The following is a 27715-nucleotide window of genomic DNA, read 5'->3' on the forward strand; positions in this document are numbered from 1 at the left end:
GAGTTATCATGATGAATGTACATAACCTTAACTATTGATTATATAAAGACTGTGTTCTAACCAATACAGAGTGTGGATATTCCTTTGTGGGGGGGCTTGGGGATACACTGTACTTAAGAACCAGCCTGCATCACCTCCTGAGAAGCTAGGCCTTGATTGCTCGACCATTGCTACCGAATAGAGAATCTTGGCTGGGGTCTCCTGTGCCTCTCCTCCACCATATAGGGAGCGGAAGTACAGACACCCCCCACCGGTCGTTGAGATCCGTTCTCTCACAATGATGTACATTTGTTTTATCACAGTCTCAGGAATGTCATCACTAGCAACTATAATTAAGGTATCACAAAAGGCATACAGTTCACAAAGCAGGTTGAAATTGAAACAGTGTAGTCCAATTACACATGGAAAAGTTAAAGTTTTCTAGTTTGTAGTTTTAAATGTCAAAACGTTTTTCTTTTTTAAAACACGTGTGAAATGCACTAAATCTGAATGCAGTTTTTGGGCTGGGGGCTAGAGGCACATCACAGGGACAATACAGAATTGAAAGGAGGGCTATTGCTGAAGAACTGGATGAGATTTTCAAGGTAGAATGAGGTGCAATTTTAGGAAAATAAAGCAGTTAAAAAAAAAGAAAATCATTTTGGAAAGAAAGGAAAGGTTTTACTTAAACTAGATTATTCAGACTAGATGGTTAAAGAAAGAGACAGTACGATCCCCGGTTAATTTGCAACTTAACCCTTTCACCCCGTGTTCAGATCTATGTGGGAATTAATTTCAATTATTCCAAAAATTGCTAAGGAGTTACAAGATGAGGTGAATGAAAGAACTGTGCCAACACTAGAAAAACAAGGACAGGGTGCACAGAGAATTCTAACAGTTTTGGACAAGTTACCAGGGTATGGATTGGATTACTTAGAGAGTTAGAACAAAGAAAGTATCAAGATGGTGTAGGCTATGTGTTGCCATGGGAGGGGAAATACTCACAATCCACTCTTGGATTTGGGATTAAGAACAGCCAACCGGGTTCTGGACTCCAAGGCTTAGGTCACCGGATAGCAGACTCTCCTAGGAAAAGGCAGCTGGGCCAAGGTCTGGTCATGGCACCGCGACGCCTCAGCGGGATGGAGCGGGTAAGCAGGGCAAGCAGGCAGCACTGGAAAATCCCAAAGCGGGCTCAGCCACCTTTCCCCCTGAAATTAGTGGGATTTTGCTATGGGGTTTTTAGTGGGGTTTTCTAGATCAATGGCCTTGCTGGGATAGGATCAGCTACGCTTCAGCCTTGCCGGGATCTGGAATCTGGCATGATGGATGTAGAAGATCAGGAACGCAGGTGCTGGAAATTCAGGAGAGAGTTTCTAGAGTTCTGTCAGCCACCTTTATATAAAGCATGGTGACATCACAGAATTTTATGGTAGGGCAGGCTTAGCTGAGCACACCTCTTAACAACTGGATTGGGCAGGGTTGGTTGTTACTGCCTTCCTGTCAGCTGATTGGGCTTTTGGAGATATGACACCAGCTTTACGATGTGGGTACACTATGTTCAGAACCTCCCACAGTTAATTTTGCCACAACCCAGATTTTACATAAATGGCAAATGTTTACAGTTGTAGCATCTTAACATATTACATTGGCAGATTACATATTTTATGCTGAGCATGGCAGTTCAACTCTACAGTTTATCAGACTTTGTTTCGTCCTTATACCAGTTCTTTGCACTTATAAGTGAGAAATATATTACTTAAAATTCTATAACTTTATACATGTATCCATATTGTCATAAAGCAAGTATTGAATTTCACAGTGGCATCATGTACACTTTCCTCAGACTGTCCAATTCTCTGCCATTTCTGTTCCCAATATGGTAGCGAAGGCTACCACGTCTTAAATTAAAAAGCACAAAATGACATTTACATTCTTAACCTTTTACATTTCTGCGAAGTCCTGTTGCAGCAATAAAAGTCTTGAAAGTTTATTAATCAAATAGTCTTTTGAGGCAAATGTTCAGCATTGTTCACCATATACGAGGCATAGCTTACGAGGCTGCTCTTGAGTTGGCTTTACAGCTCCCAGGAGAAGTTACGGGGACGTGTGATTTCCTATTTCGCATGTTCGTGTCGCAGAACCTCTATTGTAAGAGGCCTCAGCCCAGACAAAAGTCTGCCAAGCCCGGGTTGTTCAGTGCTTTTGGGTCCATTCAAAGATTTAGAAGGAGGCAATTAGCACTCGTGTCCTAGAATCTATTGTGGCTCCTTCTGTTGCTAGCAACCCCCAAGCAGAAACCTGTTTGGGCTGATTTCCCCCATGTAGACAATGCATTTTAATTCCTTATTTTCTTTCATTTTGTTCTGAATCAGAAGAAAGCCTGTTGAATAAAACCTCTCATATGTTTCCCAGCACAAACCCCTTTACATTGCTAGACAAGGACAAGTTTTTATTCAACTTTGTACTTTTAAAACAGGCATTTTGTTTTTGTTTGCAAAAGCCCATTTTGACATGTGGTGAAGCCTGCTGGCATTTTCCTCACAAATTCTTTTTTCTCTTCCATCTGAATTCCCACATTGTTCTGCTGTCATAGTCAGACAGCAATTTGCTTGAAACACAGATGCACTGGAATTGACATAGGCCAAAAGAACTAGGAATTCTTTGAAGCCTTGATCTTTTTGACATTTGTGACTCAAATGTCAAGCGTTTTCTGCGGCTGTAAGTGAAGTTTATTTTCCCTTTTTCAGATTTGGCTGGCACAGCCTGTCATGCAGGGATCATGCTTTCTTCTGCTGAAGCACAATGTGGATATGGATGGGCATGGCAGGGTCTTAGGGATAAAAGCAATGTGATGTGAAAAAGATGAAAATAGCGCCGGGGCAGCATACTTTTCAGTGTAAAATATTCCCTTTTCAATCGTAACTTCTTGCAAGCAGCAGAGCAGCGCTGCTTTGATTCGCTTCTTTTGGGTGCACCCAAGAACACACTGGCACCTTTCTCGGTGTGCCCCCAGTTCCAACTCCCACAATAGGTGTTTGGCAAGATGGTGCAACCATCCTTTTGTCGCTGCAAAATGCAGTTTTGATGCAATGGTGCTCCGAGGAGCCAGCGCAGCCATTTTGCAGATGACTTCAGAAGCGCAACATAACCACTACTGATGTGGCAACTTTTATTGTTTTTGGTAGCCCAAAAAGCCAAAAAAGGAGACAATGCACCACAACGTAATATGGATCAGTAAGACTTCTACCGTCAAGTGTGTCGGAAAAAACTTTGAGTGTTCAAAGATTCAAGTTTGGTACAGAGAATGTAAAACTCAGCTGGCAGATGTACACAGTGGCTAAAATTGTTTATACTGTATCTTTATTCATGACTGTCCCATGTTTTAATGTTTTTTTTTCTCTTTTGTAATGCTCTGGTTTCAAATGTTTAAATCTCCATTTCACAGGTGCAGGGATGTTGAAAATAAAATAAATGCTCATTAAAAAACAGCATCTGTAATATGAAACGGAAGGCAGTAGGAAAACGCTAGGTTAAAGTTACCGAGGTCTCCCAGCCTGACGGGAAATATTGAATCCATGAAAGATACCAAAGCTGGAGAAATGGAGTTACAGGTAAGAAACTACTCCCTTCTCCAGCATTGATCTTTCATGGATTCACTTGCTGTGAAAAGATTACATAGCAGTATGACCAACCATTGGAGGTGCATGACAGGCAAACCAACCCCATACCCACAGACCATAACCACGAACATAACGAATAACATCCAAAAACATCCATGATAACAGAACCAGCAATTGATAGAGTAAAACACAAACCCCGGAAGCTGTGGGGCTTACCTTATTGAAAGAGGTGTTGAAGGACCGCCCGTCCAACCTGCACATCTTCTCCATGTTGCTGACCCAGGCAGAAGTGTGTGGTGAAGGTATGCGGCACCGCCCAAGAAGCCGCCTGGCAAATGCCAATGAGTGGAATTCCAAGCCAGAGCGCCGCCGTGGACCTTGTAGAATGGGCCTGAGGATTTACCCTCAAGGGCTTGCCAGCCTTTTCGTGACAAAATTAAATTGTGGACGAGACCCAACGGGAAAGTCCTTGCTTGGAAATGGACCGCCCCTTGCTGGAGGGACCAAACGCCACAAACAGCTGTTTAGACTGCCTGAAGTCCTGAGTACGGGCCAGATAAAACGTCAGCGCCCTCTTGAAGTCCAGGGAATGCAGGGCTCTTTCCGCCGGCGTGGATGCCTTAGCGAAGAATGAGGGCAATGCAATTGTAGCCTGTTTGTGAAACGCCGAAGGCACTTTTGGAATGAAGTGCAGATTAGTAGACAGGAGAACCTTGTCTCTCATGAATTGCAGGTACGGCGGGTCAGTGACCAGCGCCTGAAGCACCGAAATCCTTCTGGCAGATATGATTGCCACTAGAAATGCGACTTTCCACGAGAGGAATTTCAAGGACGCCGTCGACATGGGCTCAAACAGCGGTTTCATGAGAGCAGCGAGAACCACATTGAGACTCCATACCGGAGCAAATCTTTTCTATAGGGGAAATATCTGAAAAAGTCCTTTCAGAAAATGCTTAACCAATCTCTCACTCAACGGAGGAATAGCATGGCGCCGTCCGGTGAATCTGGAAATGGCAGCTAAATGTACCTTGACTGAAGACAACGCCAGGCCCCCCTGCGCCAGATGCAGCAGGTACAGAAGAGCCTGGGCCGGTGAAACCTCCAATTGCTGCACGCCCAGCTACTGTTCACACTAGGCACAGAATCTCGCCCATTTTCTACTCTACGATATTAGTGGAAGGCGCCCTTGCTGCCTCCAGGATCCAACGGCACTCCTTTGAAATACCTAGGTGACCAAACTCGGAGTGGTCAGGAGCCCTGCAGCCAGGCTGAGAGATGCCGGATCGTGATGCCACACTCTCCCTTCCTCCTGAGACAGCAGATCCTGTTCCGCCCCCAGACAAAGCAGCTCTTCCACTGCTAGATGAAGGAGATCTGAGAACCACGTCTGTCTGGGCCAGAATGGGGACACTAAGATCACTCTGCACAGGTATTTGCGCACCCACTGGATTGTCCTCCAAACCAGCTGAAATGGAGGGAACGCATACCCGAAGAGGCCACTCAATGGGAAAGAGAACGTGTCTCCTTTTGACTCTGGATAAGCCACTCTGCAGGCCAACAACGGACACTGCTTGTTCTTTGGCATGGCAAACAAGTCGAGAGGGGGGAAACCCCCACTTCCTGAAGATCTTCATCACCAGCTGCTCCTTCAGCATCAACTCGTACAACTGCTCCCTGTCTCTGCAGAGAGCGTCTGCCTGCACATTCTGGATCCCAGCAGATAAGCTGTAATGTGAATTCCCAGAGCAATGGCCCAATGCCACTCCTCGAGAGCCTCACTGGACAGGAGCCGAGAATGCGTGCCCCCCTGCTTCCTCAAATAGAACATTGTGGTGGTATTGTCCGTCACTCGAACCACCGCGCCTTCGATGCAAGGTAGAAAGGATTTCAGGGTCCAGTGCACCGCTCTCAACTCCAATACATTGATGTGCTATAATGCCTCCTCCCGAGACCCTGGACCTGCGACTGGTCGAGGTGCGCCCCCCAACCCAGCTGGGAGGCGTACGCCACTATCGTGAACTGAAAATCCAGCTCCAGCAGGGGCATGCCTCTTACAAGATTGTCTGTTCAAGCCCACCATCTCAGGGCTTTCACCAGTTCCTGGGAGATGACCACCTTGTCCGACTATAACCCTCAACTCTGCGACCACCTGTCTGCGAGAAATTTCTGCACCGGTCGCATGAACAAGCGACAGTTCGGGATAAGCGGGATGCAGGACGCCATGGAACCCAGCAGCGACATGTAACTGCGGACACAGAACACAGTTCCTTGGCCCCATTTGGCAGCTCTGGACTGCAACTGCACCACACTCATCCGAAGGCTTCACCATATTGTCCTGTGTGAGAACCTGAGCACCGAGAAAGACCAACTCCCTGGATGGCGTCAGAAAGGATTTTGCGAAGTTGACTGCAAACCCCCAGCCGTTGTAACCGGTCCATGGACGCCTGGAGAGACTCCAACGCCCTTTCCGGCGACAGCCTCCGTACCAACCAGTCCAGATACGGGTACACATGATGCCCCTCCCCCCTGCGGAGGAAGGCAGCAACTGGAGCGTGACATTTTGTGAACGGTCTGGGCGCAGACTTCAGCCCAAACAGGAGGACACAGAGCTGGTAATAATCGTACCTGACCAGAAAGCACAGGAACTTGCAATGGTTTGGCCTCAGTGGATGTGGAAGTAAGCGTCCTCCAAATCTGACGACGCCAGGAGCTCTTCCGGCTGCACTGCCCGGATCACATCCTGCATCGTAAGCATCTTGAACTTCAGGCGTTGCAGATTCTTGTTCAACGGCAGAAGATCTAGAATAGGCCACTTTCCATTGGGCTTTTTGATGACAAAATACTGGTGGTACACCCCCTGACCCCTGTTCCTACACTGGGACTGGTTTTATTGCCCCTTTCGCCAGCATGAGTTTGACTTCCTGCCGCAGGACAGGCAGGTGCGGTTGCACCACGTGCACCGGAGGAATTGGGAGTCGAGGACGCCAAAACGCCAACGAGTGGCCGAGACGTACCGTATCCAGTGGTCCGTAGTAATAAGATCCCACTCACCGACTTGTCGCGACACCCGGCCCCCCAAGTTGACTGCCCGCATGGCAGTCATTGGTGAGACTTAGACTGCCGTCCCTCAGCAGCGGAGGAGGCTGGACCCTTCTTACGCTGTGCCTGATTGTCTTTGCTTTTCTGTGCGACTGGAACGAGCACCTGAAGCCTTGGAAAGAGTAACCAGGGTGACTGTAACCTCAGTCAAGGGAAGCAGCAAATCTGGCATGAACAGAGGCTCCTCGAATCGCCCGAAAGGGGCAAAAAGAACCATCCGTTTGCAGAGCCCCCAGGGACTTTGCCGTCTCAGTGTCTTCCTTCATTCCCTTTAGTGCCTCATCGATTGTTTCGCCAAAGAGCTTCTCCCCCTCACCGGGCATATCCACTACTTTATGCTGGACCTCTGAATGAAAATCATTGCAGCGCAGCCACGCCCGCCTCCGGAGAACAACACTATTATTTATTTGCTTGAAGCCCGACTCCGCCAAGTCCACTGCAATGTTGATGCTGTGGTTGGAGGCTTTCTCCTCCTCTCGAACCAGCAGCATAACCTCCTTGCGTTGTTGTTCCGGGAGATGTTCCAAGAGTGGGGCCAACCGATGCCACATCTCCCTGTCATGCCCGGCCATAATGGCCAAGGAATTCGTCGCCTTCACTGTCCTAATGCCCACCGTGAGGACTTTTTTCCCGAAAGCATCTTGTTTTCTGGCATCACTGTCCGGGGGCGTAACACAATTGTGCCGACTCCTCACCTTCCGACTAGCCGCTGCCAGAACCACAGACTCCGGCTTGGGCTGAGACATGAGGCACTTAGGGGTCAATTCAGGTGCCTTAAACTTCTTCTCCAGACGCCCCTTCATGGCTGGTTCCGAATAAGGATGGCGCAACGTGCGCAGCCCCTTCTGCCACACATGGTCTAAAATGGGTACTGAGAAGACTGCCTTTCGCCCCATGTGATCGACAAGAAAACAGTCTTTTTGTTCCTCCTCAGGAACAAGGCCAAATTCTTGGCACACCTTCGCCATCATAGCATGAAATGCCCCAATATAATCCGGCATAGACGGCTGAGCTGGGCTACTAGGCGGTTCCACCTCAGGGTCTGCATCCCATGTATCGTCTCTCCTGGGCGACGAGGACTCCGTCGACAGCGTGTCACGAGGCCCGCTCTCCGGATCCAAATTGACCAGCTCCCCTTCCTCAGGATGACATTGTGGAAGGCCCAACCCCACCGGCGACGGCAATGAAAGCCGCACCAGAGGCGAGTTTCTGGGGAGACTCGGGCGAGGGGCCTCTACAGGCACACTACGCACCAGTGGAGCCACTGGAGGTTATGCATCCAATTGTCCTAAAAGCGACTGGAGCGGGCTTAACACCTGCATGGACAGCAGAGAGTGAGGGTTCACCAACGGGTACAGGGGCACCCCAGTCGACGTGGACTGACCTGCCTCCAACAGACTGAGCCCCGACGGATGGAAACCCGGTGCACGCTCCTCCAGATGCGAGGACACCGAATATTGAGCCAGGTCCTGTTGAAGAAAGTCGAGCAACGGCCCAAAGCCGATCCCAGACTGCTACGGATTTCCTGTCGGCAACAAACCACCATCCGCCTCCAGCTGTGCCGTCGGCAGCAATTGCGGCCCACTGACAGTCACGGCCCTAGACGGAGCTGACGATACCCCGTTGACGAAGGGAGTGAGGATTGTACCACAATCTTCGACGATGGAGCCTCCGTCGACGACCTAAGGCCTCCACAGGCCTGGCCTTCTGCAGCAACGCGGGCCGCGTGTTTGAAGTGCCGTAACAGTGTTTGGACGAGTCTCAGGTGGAAGAGGACCTATGCCGTTCCTTAGATGACGAGTGTTTTGAGGAGGACTCTTGCACCCTCACCTTCTCCGTCTCCACTGACGCGGACTTCTGCGCCGACTTCTCGGGCCCATCACTTGACCTCTTGGACTTTTCCGGTCTCACCGACTTGGACAGTGAAGAGCTACTCGCCCCTTTGGACCGATGCGACCTGGATTCAGAGGTACCACCTTTGCCCACCTCTGACGCAGGCACCTCTGCGCGTTGCTTCTTGGCGGTGGGATCCGCGGACACCGCCCTCTGCAGTATAGACGCCTTCACTGGCAGAGCCAAAGACCTGCTTCCCGGGACGAAACCTCCGAACCCGGGTAAGTGCCCTTGTTGAGCCAACTAATCAGGCGGCGGTTGCAGTCTTTCAGAGTTTTCTGAGAAAACCCACAACAGATCTCACAGGCATCCGCCGAATGATTGGGGTATGGACTATACAGGCAATCTGCATGGCTGTCGCCCTCGAAGACCTTCTTTAGGCCGCAGGTTGCACAAGGCCTTAACAGCGATTTTTTCTGGCCCACAGACATAATAGCCGAAGTACGAAAAGCACATGTAGAACAAGAAGAGTACACACTTGGAGATCCCAACTGTTGGAGATGGTTGAAATCTGAAGGCAAGCCGCGGGGGCGGGGCTATTTATACCAGACGTCCTATTGGTGTAGCCTAAAGCACCCAAAAAGGACATCAATAGGACACTAAGGTGTCAAAGTTTTCCATAGGAAAATGCTATGTTAAAGTTACCGAGGTTTCCCAGCCTGACGACGGGAAATATTCACAGCCTGTGAATCCATGAAAGATCCAATGCTGGAGAATTTTAATACTAACAAATTAAATTGAACATAAAATCTTTTGAAACTCCTTTTCACTTCCAATAGTTTATGCAAGAATCAACACTCTAGGATTTTGTGCACTAGATTACGATGGGGTACAGGAAACTTTGGAAAAAGGTGCACAGTGTAAGCCCATTACCAGGGGCCCTCACATCATGCCAAAACAGCTCCAAAGACTCTGCCTTCCCACAAGAAAAGGACACATTTGGAACTCAGCTTGCTTATCTGCTACTGTGTTATTAATTATCCAGGCTTTTGGTTCCTTTTTTATGTCTAGTAATTGTGCAATGTTTCTCTGGATAGACATTGTTCGTGCAGTGTCAATAGATAATTTTTCCAAAATGTCAATTGCCAATATCCATCATTTTAATGTTGTGCCACAATGACCTTAAAAAGGTGTTTTAAAAATGCATAATTATGATCATAGCTTATGTCTTACTTAACTGGTTAACCTGGCATAGAGACTAGGTATTGGTGAATGCCCGGCATCCATAATGTTGGATTCTTTGGACAATCAAGGCAACAAAAAAAGAAAGACAGTGTTCCTGTTGATATTACTAAATGAGGAAGTGACTAGGTTGCTGTAGCTCTAACCAATCCTCGGATAAGTAACCTGTTGGGATGGTTCCCCGGTATGCCAGAGGTTGTCTGGGGGTCTGTCCAACTCCCAAGGGCCCAACACCCTTCCCTAGAATAAATGGCAGACTCTGCCAACCGCAAGTTGGAAGTGTGGCTTATTACAAAAAAACAAGGATCATACAAGACAATCAGGATTCTCCAGTAGATCTCAACATTACGATGCGTGCTCCCGAGTTTTGTTGTGATATGGCGTCAACACCTGGGCCCTTCCCCAAAAACCTATCCCCATTGCCGATTCGGTGCGGAGAGTGGTAGCCCCTATTGTAAACCCCTATAGAGGTTATTCTACTGGTCCTCGCATGTCAGCTGGCAGACCTGCCCCATCCCCAAGAAACTATTACATTGTTGTAGAGTAGTGGGCTTACCATTGCCTCTTGCCCCTTGCTATCCACCCTTGGGTTTCTGTCTCGTGATTGGCTCGATTTGGTCTCCCCAGGTCTGGGACACGACTTGGTTGTCATCTCTCTGTGCACCTCTTCAAGGTGATGTGAAGCAACTGTGTGTCTGAATTGTATCTGGTACTATACTGCCTATGAGAATGCGTCTCCACGTTGCAACACTTGTTTCACCCTTCGTCTGGGCTGCTCGGATCAGCTTGCTTTCCCACCACAGGTGAATGCCCATTGTCTAGCTCGCCTGCATCAGGTGCTTGTGGACCACACAATTGAACTCGTGGATCTGCATTTATGTGGATTTATTCAAATTCTCTGTAGCTGGTCCCATGTCGTCTAGAGTTTGGAATGTGACTCGTTTATCTCTGGCCTTGGATGTGAGCTTGGTCTGCGCCTTATGGAGCCTGAGTCTTCTCCTTCTGTCTTCGTTTTGTGGCTTGATGCCTTCTGTAATTTTCCTTAAACTCACAATGCGATCTCTACATGTTTGTGTTATGGTAGGTTTCCTAGAGATTAGTCACATGAGGTCCTATCAGGCTCCATATGCACTCCTGTAGTCCCATAGTGTTAATTGTCATAAGCATCTGCAAGCTTGCTCAGAATCTCTTGCTGCATTTGGCTTATGAGAAAAATAATAAAAGCTTTGACAGTATGTATATGTGTCCATCCTCTATAGAACTGTGTAAGCATGTTCTTCGTGTATGGAAATTTGTGTTTGTGTAATGGGGTGCATGGCTGCGAATGTACTTCATGACTAACGCTGCTATGTTGTTCTGTCACTAATGATGCCAGCACAATGGTTGCTTAGTGCTTAATCGAGGCTGCCCATTAGGGTATTCCCATCCACAATCTCTGTTGGGTCCCCTATGCCTGTAAAGATATGTACTGGATTAGGTCTGAATTGCTGAATGAGGGGGTACCTTTCTGTGTACGTGTCAGCCAGTGGTGCGTCTGATGTTCGTCCGAAATATGATGGGTGGCTTTGAGCGTTCCTGGCTCTTTATCCCATCATGTTCATGGGGGTGAGGAGGGGAATTCCTGGGACCCTCTCTTCAAACCGTACAGTCAAATGAAATATTCACATAGACTCACGAGTGAGCCAGACTTCTTTTCCAGAGTGGTCAAGAGTTTAACAATTTCCAGCAAGACATTCTCTGAAAATATACTCGAAGGTTCTGAAAAAGTTATGTTTCTTGATGCACAGACTTTTTAACTAAAGTACAAGAGAAAGAAGGCAACTAAGACAATATTATTGAACTTTGGGAATCATTTCAAATATATATATATATATATATATATATATATATATATATATATATATATATATATATATATATATAGCTAAAAACTACCGTCCCATCTCAAACACCAGAATGAAGGTAAAGTAATCTTCTGAGTAATGTGAAATTCCGAAACTACCTTTGGGAGGAAGTTAGGCTTCACCTGTAGCACTACTTTGTCCTTGTGAAAAGTTGTATGAGGAGGTTTACAAGACAGGGCTTGTATCTCGCTAACCCTTCTAGCAGATGTTAATGCTACCAATAAAACAGTTTTGAGGGTGAGAAACTTCAATGAACAAGAGTGGAGTGGTTCAAAGGAAGCACCCTTTAGGAAGTTTAAAACTAGATTTAAGTCCCATAAGGGAACTTGGAATGGTCTTGGAGGGTAAACATTAGTTAGACCTTTCAGGTATTGTATTACCAATGGAATTTTGAAATACGATGGCTCCTCCGCAGTGCGCTTAAAGATCGATAGCGCTGCGAGATAGCCCTTAATAGTGCCAATTTGAAGGCCCGAATTTGCCAAATAAAGTAAGAAGGATAACACTGCAGGTGTACCACATGAAAAGGTTTCGATATTCTTTTCTCTGCACCAGCTGCAAAATGTATTCCAACGGCAGCGGTATAGAGTCTTAGTTGATGGTCTTCTGGCCGAAAGCAACACCTCCATGACGTCATCTGGAAGGTCCCACTCGTTGTACCTCAACCTTTCAGATACCAAGCGTGAAGGTTGAGGGTCTTGATGGCTGGATGGAGAACCTAACCTCCCTTCTGCGAGAGAAGATCCTCTCTGTACGGTAGACGAATTGGAGGACAGATGGACATGTCCAGAAGGTCCAGGTACCACGTTCTCCTGGCCCAATCCGGGGCAATTAGGATCATGGTCTTCCGAAACCTTCTCAACCTCCTGATCATTTGAGGAATGACAGGGACCGGAGGAAACGCGTACAGAAGTGGGAGCTCCCAGTCCACTACAAACACGTTTCCTAGAGCTCCTCTCGGGGGAAATTCCCTTGAGCAAAATCTGTCGCACTTCCTGTTGATACTGGTGGCGAACAGATCCACTTGAGGGGTTCCCCAAAGGGCGAAGATCTCTTGAAGGACTTCCTGAGCTATCTCCCATTCGTGGTAGACTGTGTTCTGCCTGCTCAGAGCGTCCGGTGTCAAGTTCTTCTCTTCGGCTAGATGAATTGCCGATAGAGAGATTCCTTCCTGAATTGCCCAAAACCAGAGCTGCATCGCCTCTCTGCACAGTGGCAGTGATCCTATGCCTCCTCTTTTGTTGAGGTAGTGCATGGCCACTGTATTGTCCGTCATTATCAGGACGTTTCTTCCCCGTACAGACGGCAGAAAAGCCTTCAGTGCCAGTCTGATGGCTCTCAGCTCCAACAGGTTGATGTGTAGTCTGGAATACGATGGAGACCAACGACCGCTGATGGTCAAGTCGTTGGCATGGGCTCCCCACCCCGTGAGTGAGGCGTCTTTGACTACTGTTATCTCCGGCCATGGTTGCCAAAACAGTTCTGACTTTCAAGAAGTTCTCTGGAGAGGCCCACCATTGAAGGTCGTGGGCTACCTTGTCCAGAATCCGGAGGAGATCTGTCATCCTCCCTGAGAATTGTGACCACTGAGTCCTCAGTGCCCACTGAAGGGATCTCATTCTCAGACGAGCCTCTGGCACAAGGGATATGCAGGATGCCATGAGGCCTAGCAACCTCAAAAAGTCGTAGGCTGGGAGACGTTGGGCATTTTGAAACCTGGTGACCATCTGCAGAATATCTTGAGCCCTCACCTCTGGTGGCGAGGCTTTTCCCAGGGAAGTGTCCAGGACTGCTCCAATGAACTGGAGTCTCTGTGATGGTATCATCTGTGACTTCTTTAAATTGAGGGAGAAGCCCAGCCTGTGAAGGGAGTGGCAGACACAATCTAGTTGGATTTGAGCTTGTTCCGAAGAAACTGCTCTGATCAACCAATCGTCCACATAGGGGTAGACGTAAATCCCTTCCCTCCTTAGACTTGCAGCCACAACCGACATTAGCTTGGTGAAGACCCTCGGGGCGGAGGTCAGCCCAAATGGCAGAACTCGAAATTGATAATGAGAGTTGCCAATTGCGAACCTCCGGTACTTCCTGTGCTTGGGATGGATTGGCACATGGAATAAGCATCCTGAAGGTCCAGAGATACCAACCAGTCCTGAAGCTGGAAGGCCTGAAGGATCTGAGAGAGAGTTACCATCTTGAACTTGTCCTTCCTGAGGAACTTGTTCAATTCTCGTAAGTCCAGGATGGGTCTCAGTCCTCCTTCTTTCTTTGGTATGAGAAAGTAGGGGGAGTACCAGCCCTTGTTCCTGTCCGCTACAGGTACCGGTTCTATGGCACCTTTCTCTAGCAGGTCTACAACTTCCTGCAAGAGGAGCTGTTCCCCGGTGGATGTGTCTGAGGGATGCGTAGAAAAGGCAGGCAGTAACCTTGGGCAACTGTCTCCAATGCCCAAGCATCTGACGTAATAGCCTGCCATTCCGACAGATGGTGAGTTAACCTGCCCCCTACAGGTGTCTTGTGATGGGAGACCTCAGAGTTGTTTGGGAGCGGCTGATGCAGTTGCCGAAGGTAAAGCGGCTCCTGCTGATGCGGCTTTCTTTCCTTTACCCCGTCCACCACGGGTACATTTTCCTTGGTCTCCGAGTTGGCCGTCCTCTGCCTCTTCCATATGAGGAATAATAGCGAAAGGACCTTCCTCTCCAAGAGGATCCTGAGGGACGAAAATTAGTTTGTCGGATTGCAGCTCCTAGTGACTTGGCTGCTGCTTTAGTTGTTTGTAGTTTTTCCAAACTGTCATTCGCCTTTTTACCAAATAGGGAAGAACCGTCAAAGGGCATATTTAAAAGTCTGGCCTGTACGTCAGCAGCAAAGCCGGACTTTCTCAACCACGCATGCCTGCGGATTGTGGTACTTGCCGCCATGGCCCTGCTGATACTGTCAGCAGAATCAATGCCAGTTTGAAGGGACTCACACATTGCATCTTTACCATCTCTGCTGATATTTAAAAATGCGTCCCTTTCTTCTCCTTCCGGTATGCAGTCAGCCGCCGATGAAGCACACTCCCAAAGAGTGTGGCTGAACCTAGCGAGCGTAAAAGTTGCATTAATAGATTTTAAAGCCATGCTACAGGCTGAGAAGACTTTCTTAGCCATGGCATCATATGTTTTATCATCCCTATCCTGAGGAGCAGTGGGGTAACAGAAGTACTGCCTGATGAAGTTGCAGCCTGGACCACAAGACTCTCTGGAGTAGGGTGCTTAGATAGGTATTCAGGGTCAGCAGCAGATACCCTATATTTCGCTGACAACTTCTTGTTAACCGCAGGGACAACTTCAGGAGTTTCCCAGTTAGTTAAAATCTTTCTTTGTAAAGCAGAATGAAAGGGAACCACAGGATCCTCCTGTGGACCTTTCTCCAGAATATCTGTGAGGTCATCCTGTTGAAAAAAAGGTGAAGGCGCAGACCAACCCATGAACTCCATAATTCTTGACATTAGGGTTCTATAAGGGGTATCAGCATGTTCCCCTGGGTCTGGTTTGACAAATTCCACTTCTGGGGAAGTGTCTAGGCCACTTGCTTCCTGTAATGCATCCTGAAGGTCTTTCAACCTTCTTTCCTCAGAGGCAAAAGTCTCTGGTTCAGGTAATGTGGTCCTCTGCAGCCCAAAAGGCCTTTCTTGATCAGAATCTTCCCTTTCTTCAAAAAATGATGTTATGGGGGGATGCTCTGGTCTGTGAAATGGTATAAAACCCATCTCTAAGGCAGAGGGAGCCATCATCAGTGACCTTGAAAAGGTGGATGTCGTCGACGCCGATGTAAAAATCCTCGAAGGCGCCGACAAAGGCGTCGAGAAAACTGGAAGAGGCCTCGAAGAACTCGAGAGGATCGGAATCCTGCTCGAGGATGTCGACGACGTTCTCGACGTCGTGTCGGAGGTTCTCGGTGTAACCGTTGGCTGTGGAGTAGCCGTGGGTTTTCTTTTATCGGCGTCGATGTCGGCGTCGACTCGATCGACGGATGCGTCGAAGAACCCTTCGATAACGGCGTCGATGGCGCCGATCTATGCTTCGAAGGGGCTTTCGACGATGGCGTCGAAGATGCTTTACTTCCCGATGGCTCATGGCGCTTTCGGGTCGACTCTTTCGCCGGGTGCTTTGACTCGCGGCGTTTAGATTTTTTGGGCTTTTCACCCGGGGTATCACCCTCAGCTGACTTCGATGGGGATGAGGCCGCTTTCTCGAAGACGCTTAGCATCTTTTTTCTGAATTCCTCCCACTCAGCTTGAGAGCTGTGTTTAGTGGGGCAATTTACTCTTTCAGGGGAACTAGAAGACGACGATAAAGGGGATATTCTTCGTCTTTTTTTCGAGTGTCTAGACCTCGACGAGTGGTGGGAGCCACTTCGAGACCTAGACCGAGAATGCTTTTGACGGTGAGGAGACGAATGACTCGACTCTACCGCGGAAACTTTGGAGGAAGTTAAAATTGACTTACCTCTCTCGAGCTTCCCCTTACGCTCCTTCAAGGCTTTCGCCGTCATGGATAGGCATTCCTCACACTCCGAACACTGGTGTTCGATTCCCAGACACCACAAACAGATCCTGTGAGGATCCGTCAACGACATTTTCTTCCCACAGTCTCGGCATTTTTTGAAACCGGACCGAGGAGTCGTCGGGTCGGAGGAGGAAGCCATCGAGTACGAGTCGTATTTTCGAGGAAATATGAATATATATCGACTGATGAACTGAGCAACGGTATTCCGAGGCACACGAAGCGCGGAACAACGGAACTGAACAACGGACGCTGCGCGTGGCCATTTATAGGCATGATGACGTCGGCGTCGATACGGTGGCCGTCGAGGAGCACCTACTCGACGGACGTCGACGCACAGCGCCCTCTACTGGGAAAAAGATTTCCGAGGCCAGCAAGCTGGAGATACAAATATCATAGATAAGGAATACGTCGGAGGACACAATCCCTTCGAAAAGATATCTTAATACTGCTTGTCCCACTCGAGTCAGATCTAGAATGAGTGTCTAGGCAATAGTGTTTTGTAAAGGTGTGTACAGAACTCAAGGTTGCTGCTTTGCAAATGGACTCAAGGGGAACATTTGCAATGAAAGCTATGGAAGCCCCAGTGCCCCGGGTCGAGTGTGCTCTAGCCTTGAAGGGCATTTCTCTCTTAGCAAGAGTGTAGCATAGTGTGATGCATTTGACAATCCACCTTGATATAGCTGATTTAGAGACAGGATCCCCTTCTCTACCAGCAGCCACTGAAACGAAAAATAGTTTTATTTTCCTCAGTGGTTTCGCCTTTTCCATGTAAAACATAACTGCCCTGCGCACATCTAGTGTGTGCAGTCTTCTTTCGGCCATGCTAGTGGGATTCTGGAAGAAAGTGGGTAGTTCAATTGATTGGTTCACATGGAACTTTGAAATGTATTTAGGTGCAAATCTGGGATGAGTGCGCAGAACCACCTTGTGGACTGTAACAAAAGTGTTTAGAATTGAAAGGGCCTGTAGTTCGCTAACCCTTCTAATGGAAGTGATAGCCACTAGGAAGGCTGTCTTATAAGTAAGGTCTTTTAGACTTGATTTATGCATTAGTTCAAAAGGAGACCGCATGAGTCTGGTTAAAACCACATTTATATCCCATCCAGGAACTGGGTTAGAAACGGGGGATGAATTCTTTTAACCCCTTCCATAAAAGCCTTAATAACAGGTATTTGCCGCCACAACACCACCTGTTGCGACGCAGTGTAGGCTGAGAGAGCAGCTAGATGAACCTTTAGGGAATTAAAAACAGTCCTGAGTCTGACAAATAAGCTAGGTACAACACAATGTGGGTAGGCGAGCAGTCAATGGGATTGATGCCCTTGGTATTACACCAGATGACAAAGCGTTTCCACTTACTGGAATAGCAATACTGAGTGTTAGGTGTAATACCTTCCCTGAGTATGTCCATGCATCTTTGAAGGAGTTGAAGGTGTCTAAACTCTATGACCTCAGGAGCCAGGCCGCTAAGTTAAGAGTTTGCAGGCATGGATTTAGTGTCTCCCCTCTGTCCTGATACAACATGTTGTACAGGCAGGGAAGTCTCACGGGGGTGGGAGGCATTTCCATTAGATGAGTGACCCACAGTTGGCGGGCCCACCAAAACCATGGTAAATGGTTCCTGGTGCATCTTGTGCACTATCTTGGGGAGTCGGGGGGTAGGTGGGGGGAAACAGACAGATTTCCCTGACCATGCTATCCAGAGTCTGTTTCGACTTTGAGCGGTTCTGGGGGTGCCTGGAGGTGTAGTCTTGGCATTGGGCGTTCTCCTGAGTTGCGAACAGGTCGATCTGTGGGAAGCCCCATTCTGCGAAGACGTTGGAGACCATGTCTTCGAGTAGACCATTCATACTCTAAGGGCACTGGGAAGTCTCTGGTGAGCACTTCGACTAGAACATTGAGTTCCCCTGGAACATGTTGGGACAGCAGGAACATCTTGTGTTTGAAAGCCCACATCCAAATGTTTTGGGACAACTTGGATAGCCAGGGAGAGTGTGTGGCCCCGTTTGTTTAGGTAATACATAGCTGTGGTGCTGTCTGTCATGATCAGAACTGTCTTCCCCTGTAGCTGTGTCTGAAAGGCCTTCAGTGCTTTCAATACTGCTAATAGCTAACAGATTTATATGGTTGGATGCTACCTGTGGGGAACACTCCATGCGCTGTCTGCTGAAGCAGGTGAGCCCCCCACCCGTGAGAGATGCGTCTGTCGTGAGAGTGGCTTCCACTGCAGGGGTGGTGAAGGTCTTCCCCCTTCAAGAGGTTTTCCCTCAACCACCACTGCAGAGAGAGAACGAGGGCTGGCGAGACATCTACCAGATCTTCTCATTGTCCGCTGGCCTGGCACAACTGGCTGTTGAGCCACTCTTGCATGGGACGCATGTGCAGCCGCGAGTGGGGAACTAAGTAAATGCACAACGCCATCATACCTAGCAAGCGCATGGCCTTGCATACCGTCACTTCCTGACTGGCTACATATTGAGGGATCTGAGAAAGCATGTTCTGGACCCTCTCATTGGAGGGGAAGACGAGGCTGTCTTTTGTCCGAATTAGAGCCCCTAAGAATTGATTGACTTAACTGGGGTCTAAACTGGATTTCTTCTTGTTGATGGAGAATCCCAGACTGAACAGGAGGTCTATTGTCTTCTGAGTATTCAATAGGCACGTTTCTTAAGAGTCCACTGTTATGAGCCAGTCGTCGAGGTAAGGGTAAACTGGGACAGATAGTCTGGCCAGGTGTGCTGCCGCTACTGCCAGGACTTTGTAACACCCTTGGTGCCGAGGCAATTCCGAAAGGGAGTAATTTGAATTGATAGTGCCTTTCCTCTATCATGAACCTTAGATATTTTCTGTGCGCTGGCAACATTGAAATATTAAATATGCATATTTCATGGCCAGAGTTGCCATGTTATCCCCCTGTTTCAACAGTGGGATAACTTCCTGCAGAGTTACCATACAAAACTTTTGAGGTTTAACAAATTTGTTCGGTGGGCGAAAGTCCAGCACCGGGCGCATGGTGAGATCCTTTTTGGGTACAAGGAAGTACACTGAATAAATACCCTTGTTTACCTGAAGAATAGGGACGGCTTCTATGGAGTCCTTTTCCAGAAGTGGCTCCCCCTCTTGTATCAGGATTTGCAGATGGTCTGGCGCCAGGCATGTTGCTTTGGGCGGTCTGAATTATGGGGTGGGGAGTGTTAGAATACTGTGCAGTTCCCTTAGGGAGCACTACAGAAGATTAACACTAGAGATCAGAGCAAAAAATCCCCTTTGGTATCAGTCTGTACCACAAAGATTTAGTTGGTAGCTGTGGCTGAGCGGTCAGACTTATCTCAAGAGGGAGATGAGCAGTATTCAGGGTTTACACAATAGGCCTACAGTACTATGGCACAAGGAAACACTGACCAAAGCTTTGTATTAAAAAGTAGATACATGTATCACAGTCATCAAGCAAGTTAAATTAAGTCAAAGGAAAAATATACACACTCCCAAGTAAAATTGTACACCAAGTGAAAACTGAGTAAGACGGCACAGTGAAAACTACACACAAGGGATAGTCTACCAATTCCTCACACGGGAGGGAAAGCACAAGTTATATAGAAATACTTTCTTACACACCCTAGCAACACTTCCCATAAGATTGTGAACCAGTTTAAGCAAGACAGTGCATCAGTATAGGCAATACTTAAATGAAAACTGAGCAAAACGTCATTTCACAAGGTTTAGAAAGGGGAAGAAAAGGGTAGTTATAAGAAATAGGTGCACCAACACAGTTCTAGTTGAGAATCAATCTAAAGAAGGCAGTTCTAACAAATGTAGCCAGAGTCAGTAGGCCTGTGCCAGAGTCAGTGGTACAGGGCAAGGGCCCAGGAGCAAAATGTTCTCGTCGCTGCAGTCAAGTCTTTGGTTAACTATTTGGAAAAGGTGGATGCAGAAGTTGAAAGACAATGTTAAGAGAGAGGGACAGCCAACCCAACAGGTAGGTAAAGGATTTAAAACATCTTTAGCGCTACCGCGAAGAAGGGCGGCCTGGCGGAACAATGTACCTTGAAAACGAAGAAGTGGCTACTGCGGTGGCGGTTATTCCTGGTAGTTCCTGCAGTTCGGGTGATCCAGCAGAGGAAGAGAGGCTCTCGTCGTGGAGGAAGGTTCGAGTTACTGCACTACCCAGGGATGAAACCAGCCGCGGTGCTGCCAAACGAATAAAAGGTACGCTCCTTTAAATCGCAGTCCAGGTAGACTGGTGCCTGGCTATCCGGCCTCCGAGTACTGGGTACTGGTGATTCGACCAAGGCAGGTCCGGGAAGGCGATTGGCAAATTTGTTGGCCCCACCAGCTCAAGCGAAGAAGGCTCTTGCAGATGAAGATCTTCTCTCGTCGTGTGGAGAAAAGTGGTGAGACGCTTCAGCAGGGCTTCACCGGTGGTTCAATCGTTGCAGATGTCTTTGGCTTCTCTCCTCTTTGGCTTCTTAGTTCCAGTGACGTCGTCTTGCTCTTCCAGTCCTCAGGACCCTGCTTTTATGCAAAAAGATCCCCTTTCATACAGCCTAGCTGTCACTCACACAGTGGAGTGGTCCTCCTGGCAGGAGACTCTCCAACCTATCAGGATAGAGTGCGACATTGGGTTGCGGAGGCAACCCTGTCCAGGGGTCCTACTCCCCCTCCCACACAATGGACCCACCCCAGACTCAGTGGCACCGAAAGGGCAGCTTCTCCGTAGAAGCCCGCCAAAAGGACGAACAAAGGATCCCCGACCTGGGTTAGGAGTGTAGAGAAAGACACGAGAAAGAAGTTATTAAAGTTCTGGCAAATAAAACCTACCGGAGTCAAGTTAATATTAAAATGCACCAGCGGTATGTTAGAGGCTGTCAGAAAAAGTGGTAGCCTCGAACAATGGGAAAATCCCATAGGAAAATAATTGCGGTCAAATATTTATGGTAGTAACCACTGCCACCAGCCAGAAACTTTTGAGAGAGGGACTGTACGGTACCCCCTCGAAAATGAACATAAGGGAAAAACGATTAACCCTTCCCAGTACCTCCATAGTAAGATGGGTTGTACTGGTTTAGTTCATAGGATTTGACTAGTAAAGTCAATTGGGACTTTACATGCCCTGGGAGACAGTAGTCAGTCCCAGGGTATGGAGTCTATGTGTGGGGGTCGCTACGACACCCTTGTCCCTGCACTGATGGTGCTGTGTAACATGTGCATAAAGATGTTCCCATAGGCATTAAACACAAAAATAGCCTAGAACACACATAGCAAAAATGCCTAAGAGTGGGAAAAAGAGGCTCACTCTTAGCAGGAGAAAAGAAACAAACCCTTCAAATCCAGCAAAGCTACTGGGGGACTCTATAGGTAAGGGAAATTAGCCATAGAATGAGAATTCTCCCTAACAGGGGGTCGGGCGAATTCCACACAGTACCCATGGGCGACCGTCTTGAGAACCCACTGGTCTGAAGTTATCCCCTCCCATGCCAAAAGGAAAGATGTTAAGCCCCCCCCCCCCCGGGGTGACATGGGAGGGGACCTAGATCCGTAGGTCATTTCTGACCAGAGGCTGTGGCTCCCCTGGAGTTGAGGCCTCTACCTTCCCCGCGCCGCTGACCCCTAGGTGGATAGTTGGCGGGGGTGCTGGATGTGGGTTCCAGTTATTTCCCGTACTGTACATGTTTTGTGCGGAACGGATTGGCCTTGAAAGGACTGGCGGGAAACGCTTGCCCTCTGGGGGAGGGTTTTTTGGGTGATTTGCTGAAGAGACTTATGAGTCTCATGCTCCTTTTTGGCAGTCTCTAAAACATCGTCGACTGCATTACCAAAGAGATTAGACTCCTCGATAGGTTTATTAATAAGAGCTGCTTGGGTCTCCTGCTTGAAGCCCGATTTTCAGGAGCCAAGCGTGCCGTTTGAGCAGGGTGCCTTGTGCTAGGGATCTTCCTGCTGTCTCTGCAGTATCCAGAGTGTTTTTTAATACATTTTGGTTGACCTGGCTGTCCTCGGCAACGATGGCGAGTAATTTGGTTCTTGCGGGTTCAGGCATCTCCTGGAGACCTTCCTGCATAAGGTTCCACTGTACAGCGGCATAACTGGCAAGCAACATAGTGTTTGCTATGCACGTGGTAAAAGCAGCTGCCGTGGTGATTCGCTTACCCAAGGCATACAGCCTTTTTGATTCTTTATCGGGAGGTGCCTCTCCCGTAGCAAGGGGTACTCCCGCCCAGTTCCAGATGGTGGTAACTACTAGGGAATTGGGGGTGGCGTGGCCTTTAAGATATATAGGGTCAGTAGGCGAAGGCCAAAATAATTTCTCCACCCTTGGATTTACTGCACTAGTCTGGCTTGTGTGACCAGGGAAGGAGCCAATCTCCATTTAATGGAATTCAGGAGAGGGATGGCTTGGCTGGAGGGGGGTTTTCTTTAAGAATATCCTCCACAAAATCTTGTTCGGGTAGGGCCTCCTGGGTGGCGACTTAAAAATGATCCGCTGCCTTTCTTAAGATGGCATTGAATGCCATCAGATCGTCCACTGGGGAAGCCTGGCTGGCCGGTGTGGAGGGAGGGGAATCCAAACACAGGACCTCTGTGTACTGGTTGTGAGTAGGGAGCGTCCATGGTTCCGTCTCAACCTGGCGAGTGTCTTCCCAGTCTTCCGTGGGCTCCGGCTGGTCATCCCCCCCAGTGTAGTCTTTTAGGAAGGTAGTATCCTTTTCCTCATCATAAATGTCCTGATATGTGTCCATCTGGATCTCATCTTCGGCAAAATTTTCGGTGGTCCTGGTGGCGCTTTTGCCCGTTCCGGCGGTATCGTCGAAACCGGGGGTGGGGTTTTGTGTTTAGCGTGGTGATCTTGTACGCCCTTGTCGCCAGGTGTTTTCCCCATGGCGTGACTCGCGTCAGGCCTAGCGGGGTCGGGGACGAGCGTGGCAGACCTAGAGGCGTCCGTCGTAAGGTCGATGGCATCCGACACAGACCCCACTCTCCCTACTGTGTAGGCCGGCCAGAGGGCCCGGCCACATGGACGGCTCCGCCGCTGGATCTTAGGTGTCGAAAGTCCACCGCAGTCTTAAGCGTAGTACAGGAAGCACTGTCGAAGTGACTTTAAGGGGATAATCAACAAGTCGATCAACAAGGATATCAATGTCTCTTATGAAAGAGCTCTGCAATAGGGCGACCAGTTCTCTAGGCGGAAAAAAACAATCTGAGGGACCTCGGCACGTGAGGGATTTTGGGTACACTACACGTCACAATAGGAATAGTCTTACAGACACGCCTATGCCGACGTCCCCTTTCGGGCCCCGAAACACAAGATGCAATACTCTGCGGTTACCACTGGATGTAGGACCATATGCACAGCATGTGATTCTAAGCAGATTAACAAGCATCAGAAATATATATATACACACCATAAATTGGTGTGGCTTTTGAAAAATATGCTTTAATGGATTAACTTTGCTTTTTCAAACAAATAATTTGCTTTCTTTTATGTATGAACTATTACTATCAAACAATTATGCCGTATACAGATCATTGCAGAAGGTCTCTTTTGAATTGGTTGAAACTGTCATTAAAGAAAAGTTGATCATTTTTGTATTTTTGTCGAACCTAAATCAGAACAGCACATTGGGGTGACAGTTTCCACGCAAGTATTTGTAATACTAAGAAAGGTGGCACACTGAAGGCAGACGCACAAAACTAGGAGACACATTTAGAAATAAATTATAAGTTACTCACTGTAGTGACTAACGTACTCCTAGTCCATACTCCCCTTTCCTCCATATGGCATGGGGCATCACTCGCTGGAGACGGGAGATGGAACCTTTGTCACCAGAAAAATCATCCTCCCCTTTAAATTTAGATGCATGTGGGGGCGCAGCCCTGGGAGCATGTGCTCCCCTGACTGTGCCCACCAGCACCACTCCTCAGGCCCCTTTGACACGAGTGCAATATTAACATTGCGTAATGACACCAGTTCTATTGCGGGGCTCAGGGGAGCACGGTGGGACGTATGGAGGAAAGGGGACTATGGGCGAGTAGTATGTTAGTCACTACGGTGAGTAACTTATAATTACACCAACGTCCCGTCCTCTTTCCTCCATACTGTATGGGACACTGCCTGGCCAAATGCTGTATCCAACCTACCGCTGGCATCCAAGCAGTAGTGCCTGCAGAAGGCCAAGTGAGTAGCCCATGTTGCTGCTTTGCTGATAGTCTGCCACGGAACGTGTCTTTGGAAAGCTACCGCTGTGGCCTTGGGATCAGATGGCGTGGGCATGCATGTTTGTTGGCAACGGCTTGTGCTGCCCCTCATAAGCCTCCTTGATGGTCATAACCGTCCACCTTGCTATGAAAGCCTTGGGGGCCAAGAGGGCGTCCGATCGGCGGAAGCTCTTGGTTCTGTCCAGGTAAAATCTTAACGCAAGCCAGACTTCCAGGCAGTGCAGTACCTTCTGAGCCTTCTCCTTATGGTCCGCAAAGAATGTTGCTAATAGTATCTCCTTGTTCAGGTGAAAAGAGGAGACGACCCTAGGAAAAAATGTGGGGTGTGTTCTCAGCACCACCTTGTCTCTGTGAAATGTAGTATATGGCTCTGATGCCACCAGGGCCTGGATTTCACAGATTCTGCGTGCCGAGGTAAGGCCCACTAGCACGGCCGTCTTGATTGTAACTAGCCTGATGACCACGGACGCCATGGGCTCAAATGGTTTGGGCGCCCAGCAGCACATTAAGGTCCCAGACCAGGTGTGGTTTTTTGACAGGTGGTACAATCTGTTCAGGCCAGGCAAGTGCCTCTTAACCACTGGGTTAGAGGACGAAAATACCTCCTCGTCCAAGTTCTTTTAGGCCCTGATGGCCGCCAGATATGTGCAAAATGTGTCTACCTGCACCCCTGAGTGGGCAAAGTGCGCTGAGAAGAATAGAACGTCGTCCAAAGAGCAGGTTAATGGATCAAATTTCCTTTGATTCCACCCAGTGGCAGAACCATGTCCACTTACTTTTGTACTGGCTCCTATTAGCGTTGATCCTGGCCCCTTGTAGGATAGCCTGGGACAGGTGGAGATGTTTCAGGGAAACCTGTTCTGGAACCAAGCTTCAAGGGCCAAATTCTGCAGAGCGGGGTGAACCACTTTGCCCCCTTGCTGGGAGAGCAAGTGGGCTGGGCCCACCGGAAGGTGTACCGGGGGCTGATCAGATAGGCTGAGAAGTACTGAGAACCAGGGTCTCGCTGGCCTACCACAGCGCTATCACAACGAGCTGAAGGCTCTGCGACTCCCTGATCTTGCAGATGCCCCTGTGTACCAGGGGAGTGGGGGCAAACACGTACACATTCATTTTTTGACAGTATTTGCATCGCATCGCCTAAGGAAACCCTGCCTTGCCCCAGCCATGAGGCGAACTGGGGGTATCTCCTGTTGGTACTGGTGGAGAAGAGGTCCACGTACGGTTGAACCCACCTGGTGAAGATCCCCTGAAGGACCTCCTTGTTCATCTGCCATTTGTAGTTGTCCGATCCCAGCCTGCCGAGTCGGTCCGCCTCCAGGTTTGATTCCCTAGGTAGGTGGATTGCTGACAAGTGCATGTTGTTTGCCAGAGCCCACTCCAATGTTGATCGATAGTCTGCATAGGGGAGGAGACCGGGTGCCGCCCTGCTTGTTAATGTAATACATTCAGGTGGAGTTGTCTGTCTGAATGAGGATAGATTTACCGGTGATCATGGGGAGGAAGGCTTTGAGGGAAAGCAAGATAGCCATCATCTCGAGCTAGTTGATGTGCTCCCGCTGCACCAGATTTGACCATACTCAATGGACTCTGGCTGTCCAGGGTAGCTCCCCATCCCTCTAGAGAGGAGTCTGAGGTGATGGGTGGCCTGAGGTGCCGGAAGGGCCTGCCTATCCACAGGTTGGTGTCTGTCCCCCACCAGATTAGATCCTGGAGGAGATGAGGTGGTATGCTGACTTGCTCCACCTGAGATCCCTTCGTCAGATTCCAGGAGGCTGAGAAGTGCAGCAGCAGCCTCCTCATTTTGAGCCTTGTATGTGGCACTGCGAGGAGACAGGTGGCCACGACTCCCAACAGGTGTTGGTACCACCACACTAAAGGTCATTGTTCTGCTGAGAAAATGCTCAGTGGCCCTCTTGATAGCTGTGATCCTGTCCGCTGAGGGGAATATCCTCTCGGACCTCATGTCCCATATAAGACACAGGAAGGTCAGAGTCTGCGTGGGCAAGAACGGACGTTGATGGAAAATCCCAGGTCGTATAGTGTGTCCATGAGGGCGGAGGCCATGTGTCTGACCGCTTCCGGATATCTTGCACTGACTAGCCAGTCGTCTAGATATGGATAAATGTGATGGCCATGTGCGCTGAGTAGGGCTGCCACTGCGTTCATTAGCCTTGTAAAGAGCCTGAGGGCCGAACTGAGTCCAAAGGGTAGAACCCAGTATTGAAAATGTAAACCCATTATCCTGAACCTCAGAAAGGACCGATGGGGTTCCCAGATCGCGACGTGTAGGTAGGCATCCAGGGAGCGTATCCAGTCTCCCACACACAATGTCTCCGCGATGAAGGCTGGGGTAACCCTCTTTAACTTTTGGAAAAGGAGGGAAAGGATCAAGGAGGAAAGGTCCAACACAACTCTGCGGCCAACCTGGTTCTTTTTGTGTATGGTGAAAATGTGTGAACAGAAGCCCAGGCCCTGTTGCGAGGCTAGGATTTCCTCCACTGCCTGGCTCGCTTCGACCAAGCGGCTTTCTGCCAGCAGAGTTGCTGTACCATCTGCGGGAGCCGAGGTGATGAAGGAGGAGAAGGAAGAATCAGGAGCCGGAAGCCTGTGGATAACACAGATAGGATCTATGCATCAGTGAACTTTGTCCACCAGCAGTGTACGTGAATGGCAAGCCTGCCCCCACCGGCGACTCGTGGATCCGGATGAGCTCGTCATAACTTATTTGCCTCTGCGGCTGGTGCTGAGGAGTGGGACTGGAAAAAACCCTTGTAAGCCACCTTGTGCCGTTTCTCCTGGAAGCCCCTAAAGCCTCAGAAGGACCAACCTTTATTCGAGCGCTGGCACCTTTGGCTGTAGGTCTTGGTGTGGACTTAGTAAAAACAGATAAAGATTTCACTGTCTGGCAGGTATTCTTTTTCTCATCAAGTTCCTCATCCGTTGTTCAATGGAACAGGTCCCCCTGTCGAAAGGCTGGTCTAGTATGCGCTCCTGTACGTCAGGGTTGAATTTTGTCGCCTTGAGCCAGGCCATCCTTCTCATGTCTGTGGCAATACAAACGGCTCAGCCTGATGTGTCAATGTGGGCCACAGTGCACTTCATTATATACAGGGCCTCGATTTTAGCCTCTGCCAGTCAGGACCATCTTAAGCACTTTTGGGGCCCCGGGCACAGACCTCTTTGGGGCCCCCTCCACCAAACCTATCACAACCCAAAGTTTGATATGCTGCCTCGCAGCAATCAAAATGAGCCATAGTGAATGCCC

General features: G+C 48.8%; 1 protein-coding gene across 1 annotated transcript in view; it reads right to left on the bottom strand.

Annotated features, from left to right (window-relative positions):
- Positions 1–27715, bottom strand: part of SMARCAD1 (SNF2 related chromatin remodeling ATPase with DExD box 1) — a 1912998-nt gene that overhangs the window by 866116 nt on the left and 1019167 nt on the right. The window lies entirely within an intron of this gene.

The sequence above is a fragment of the Ambystoma mexicanum genome, chromosome 6q (assembly GCF_040938575.1).
Source record: "Ambystoma mexicanum isolate Mex_15411 chromosome 6q, UKY_AmexF1_1, whole genome shotgun sequence".
Classification (NCBI taxonomy): domain Eukaryota; kingdom Metazoa; phylum Chordata; class Amphibia; order Caudata; family Ambystomatidae; genus Ambystoma; species Ambystoma mexicanum.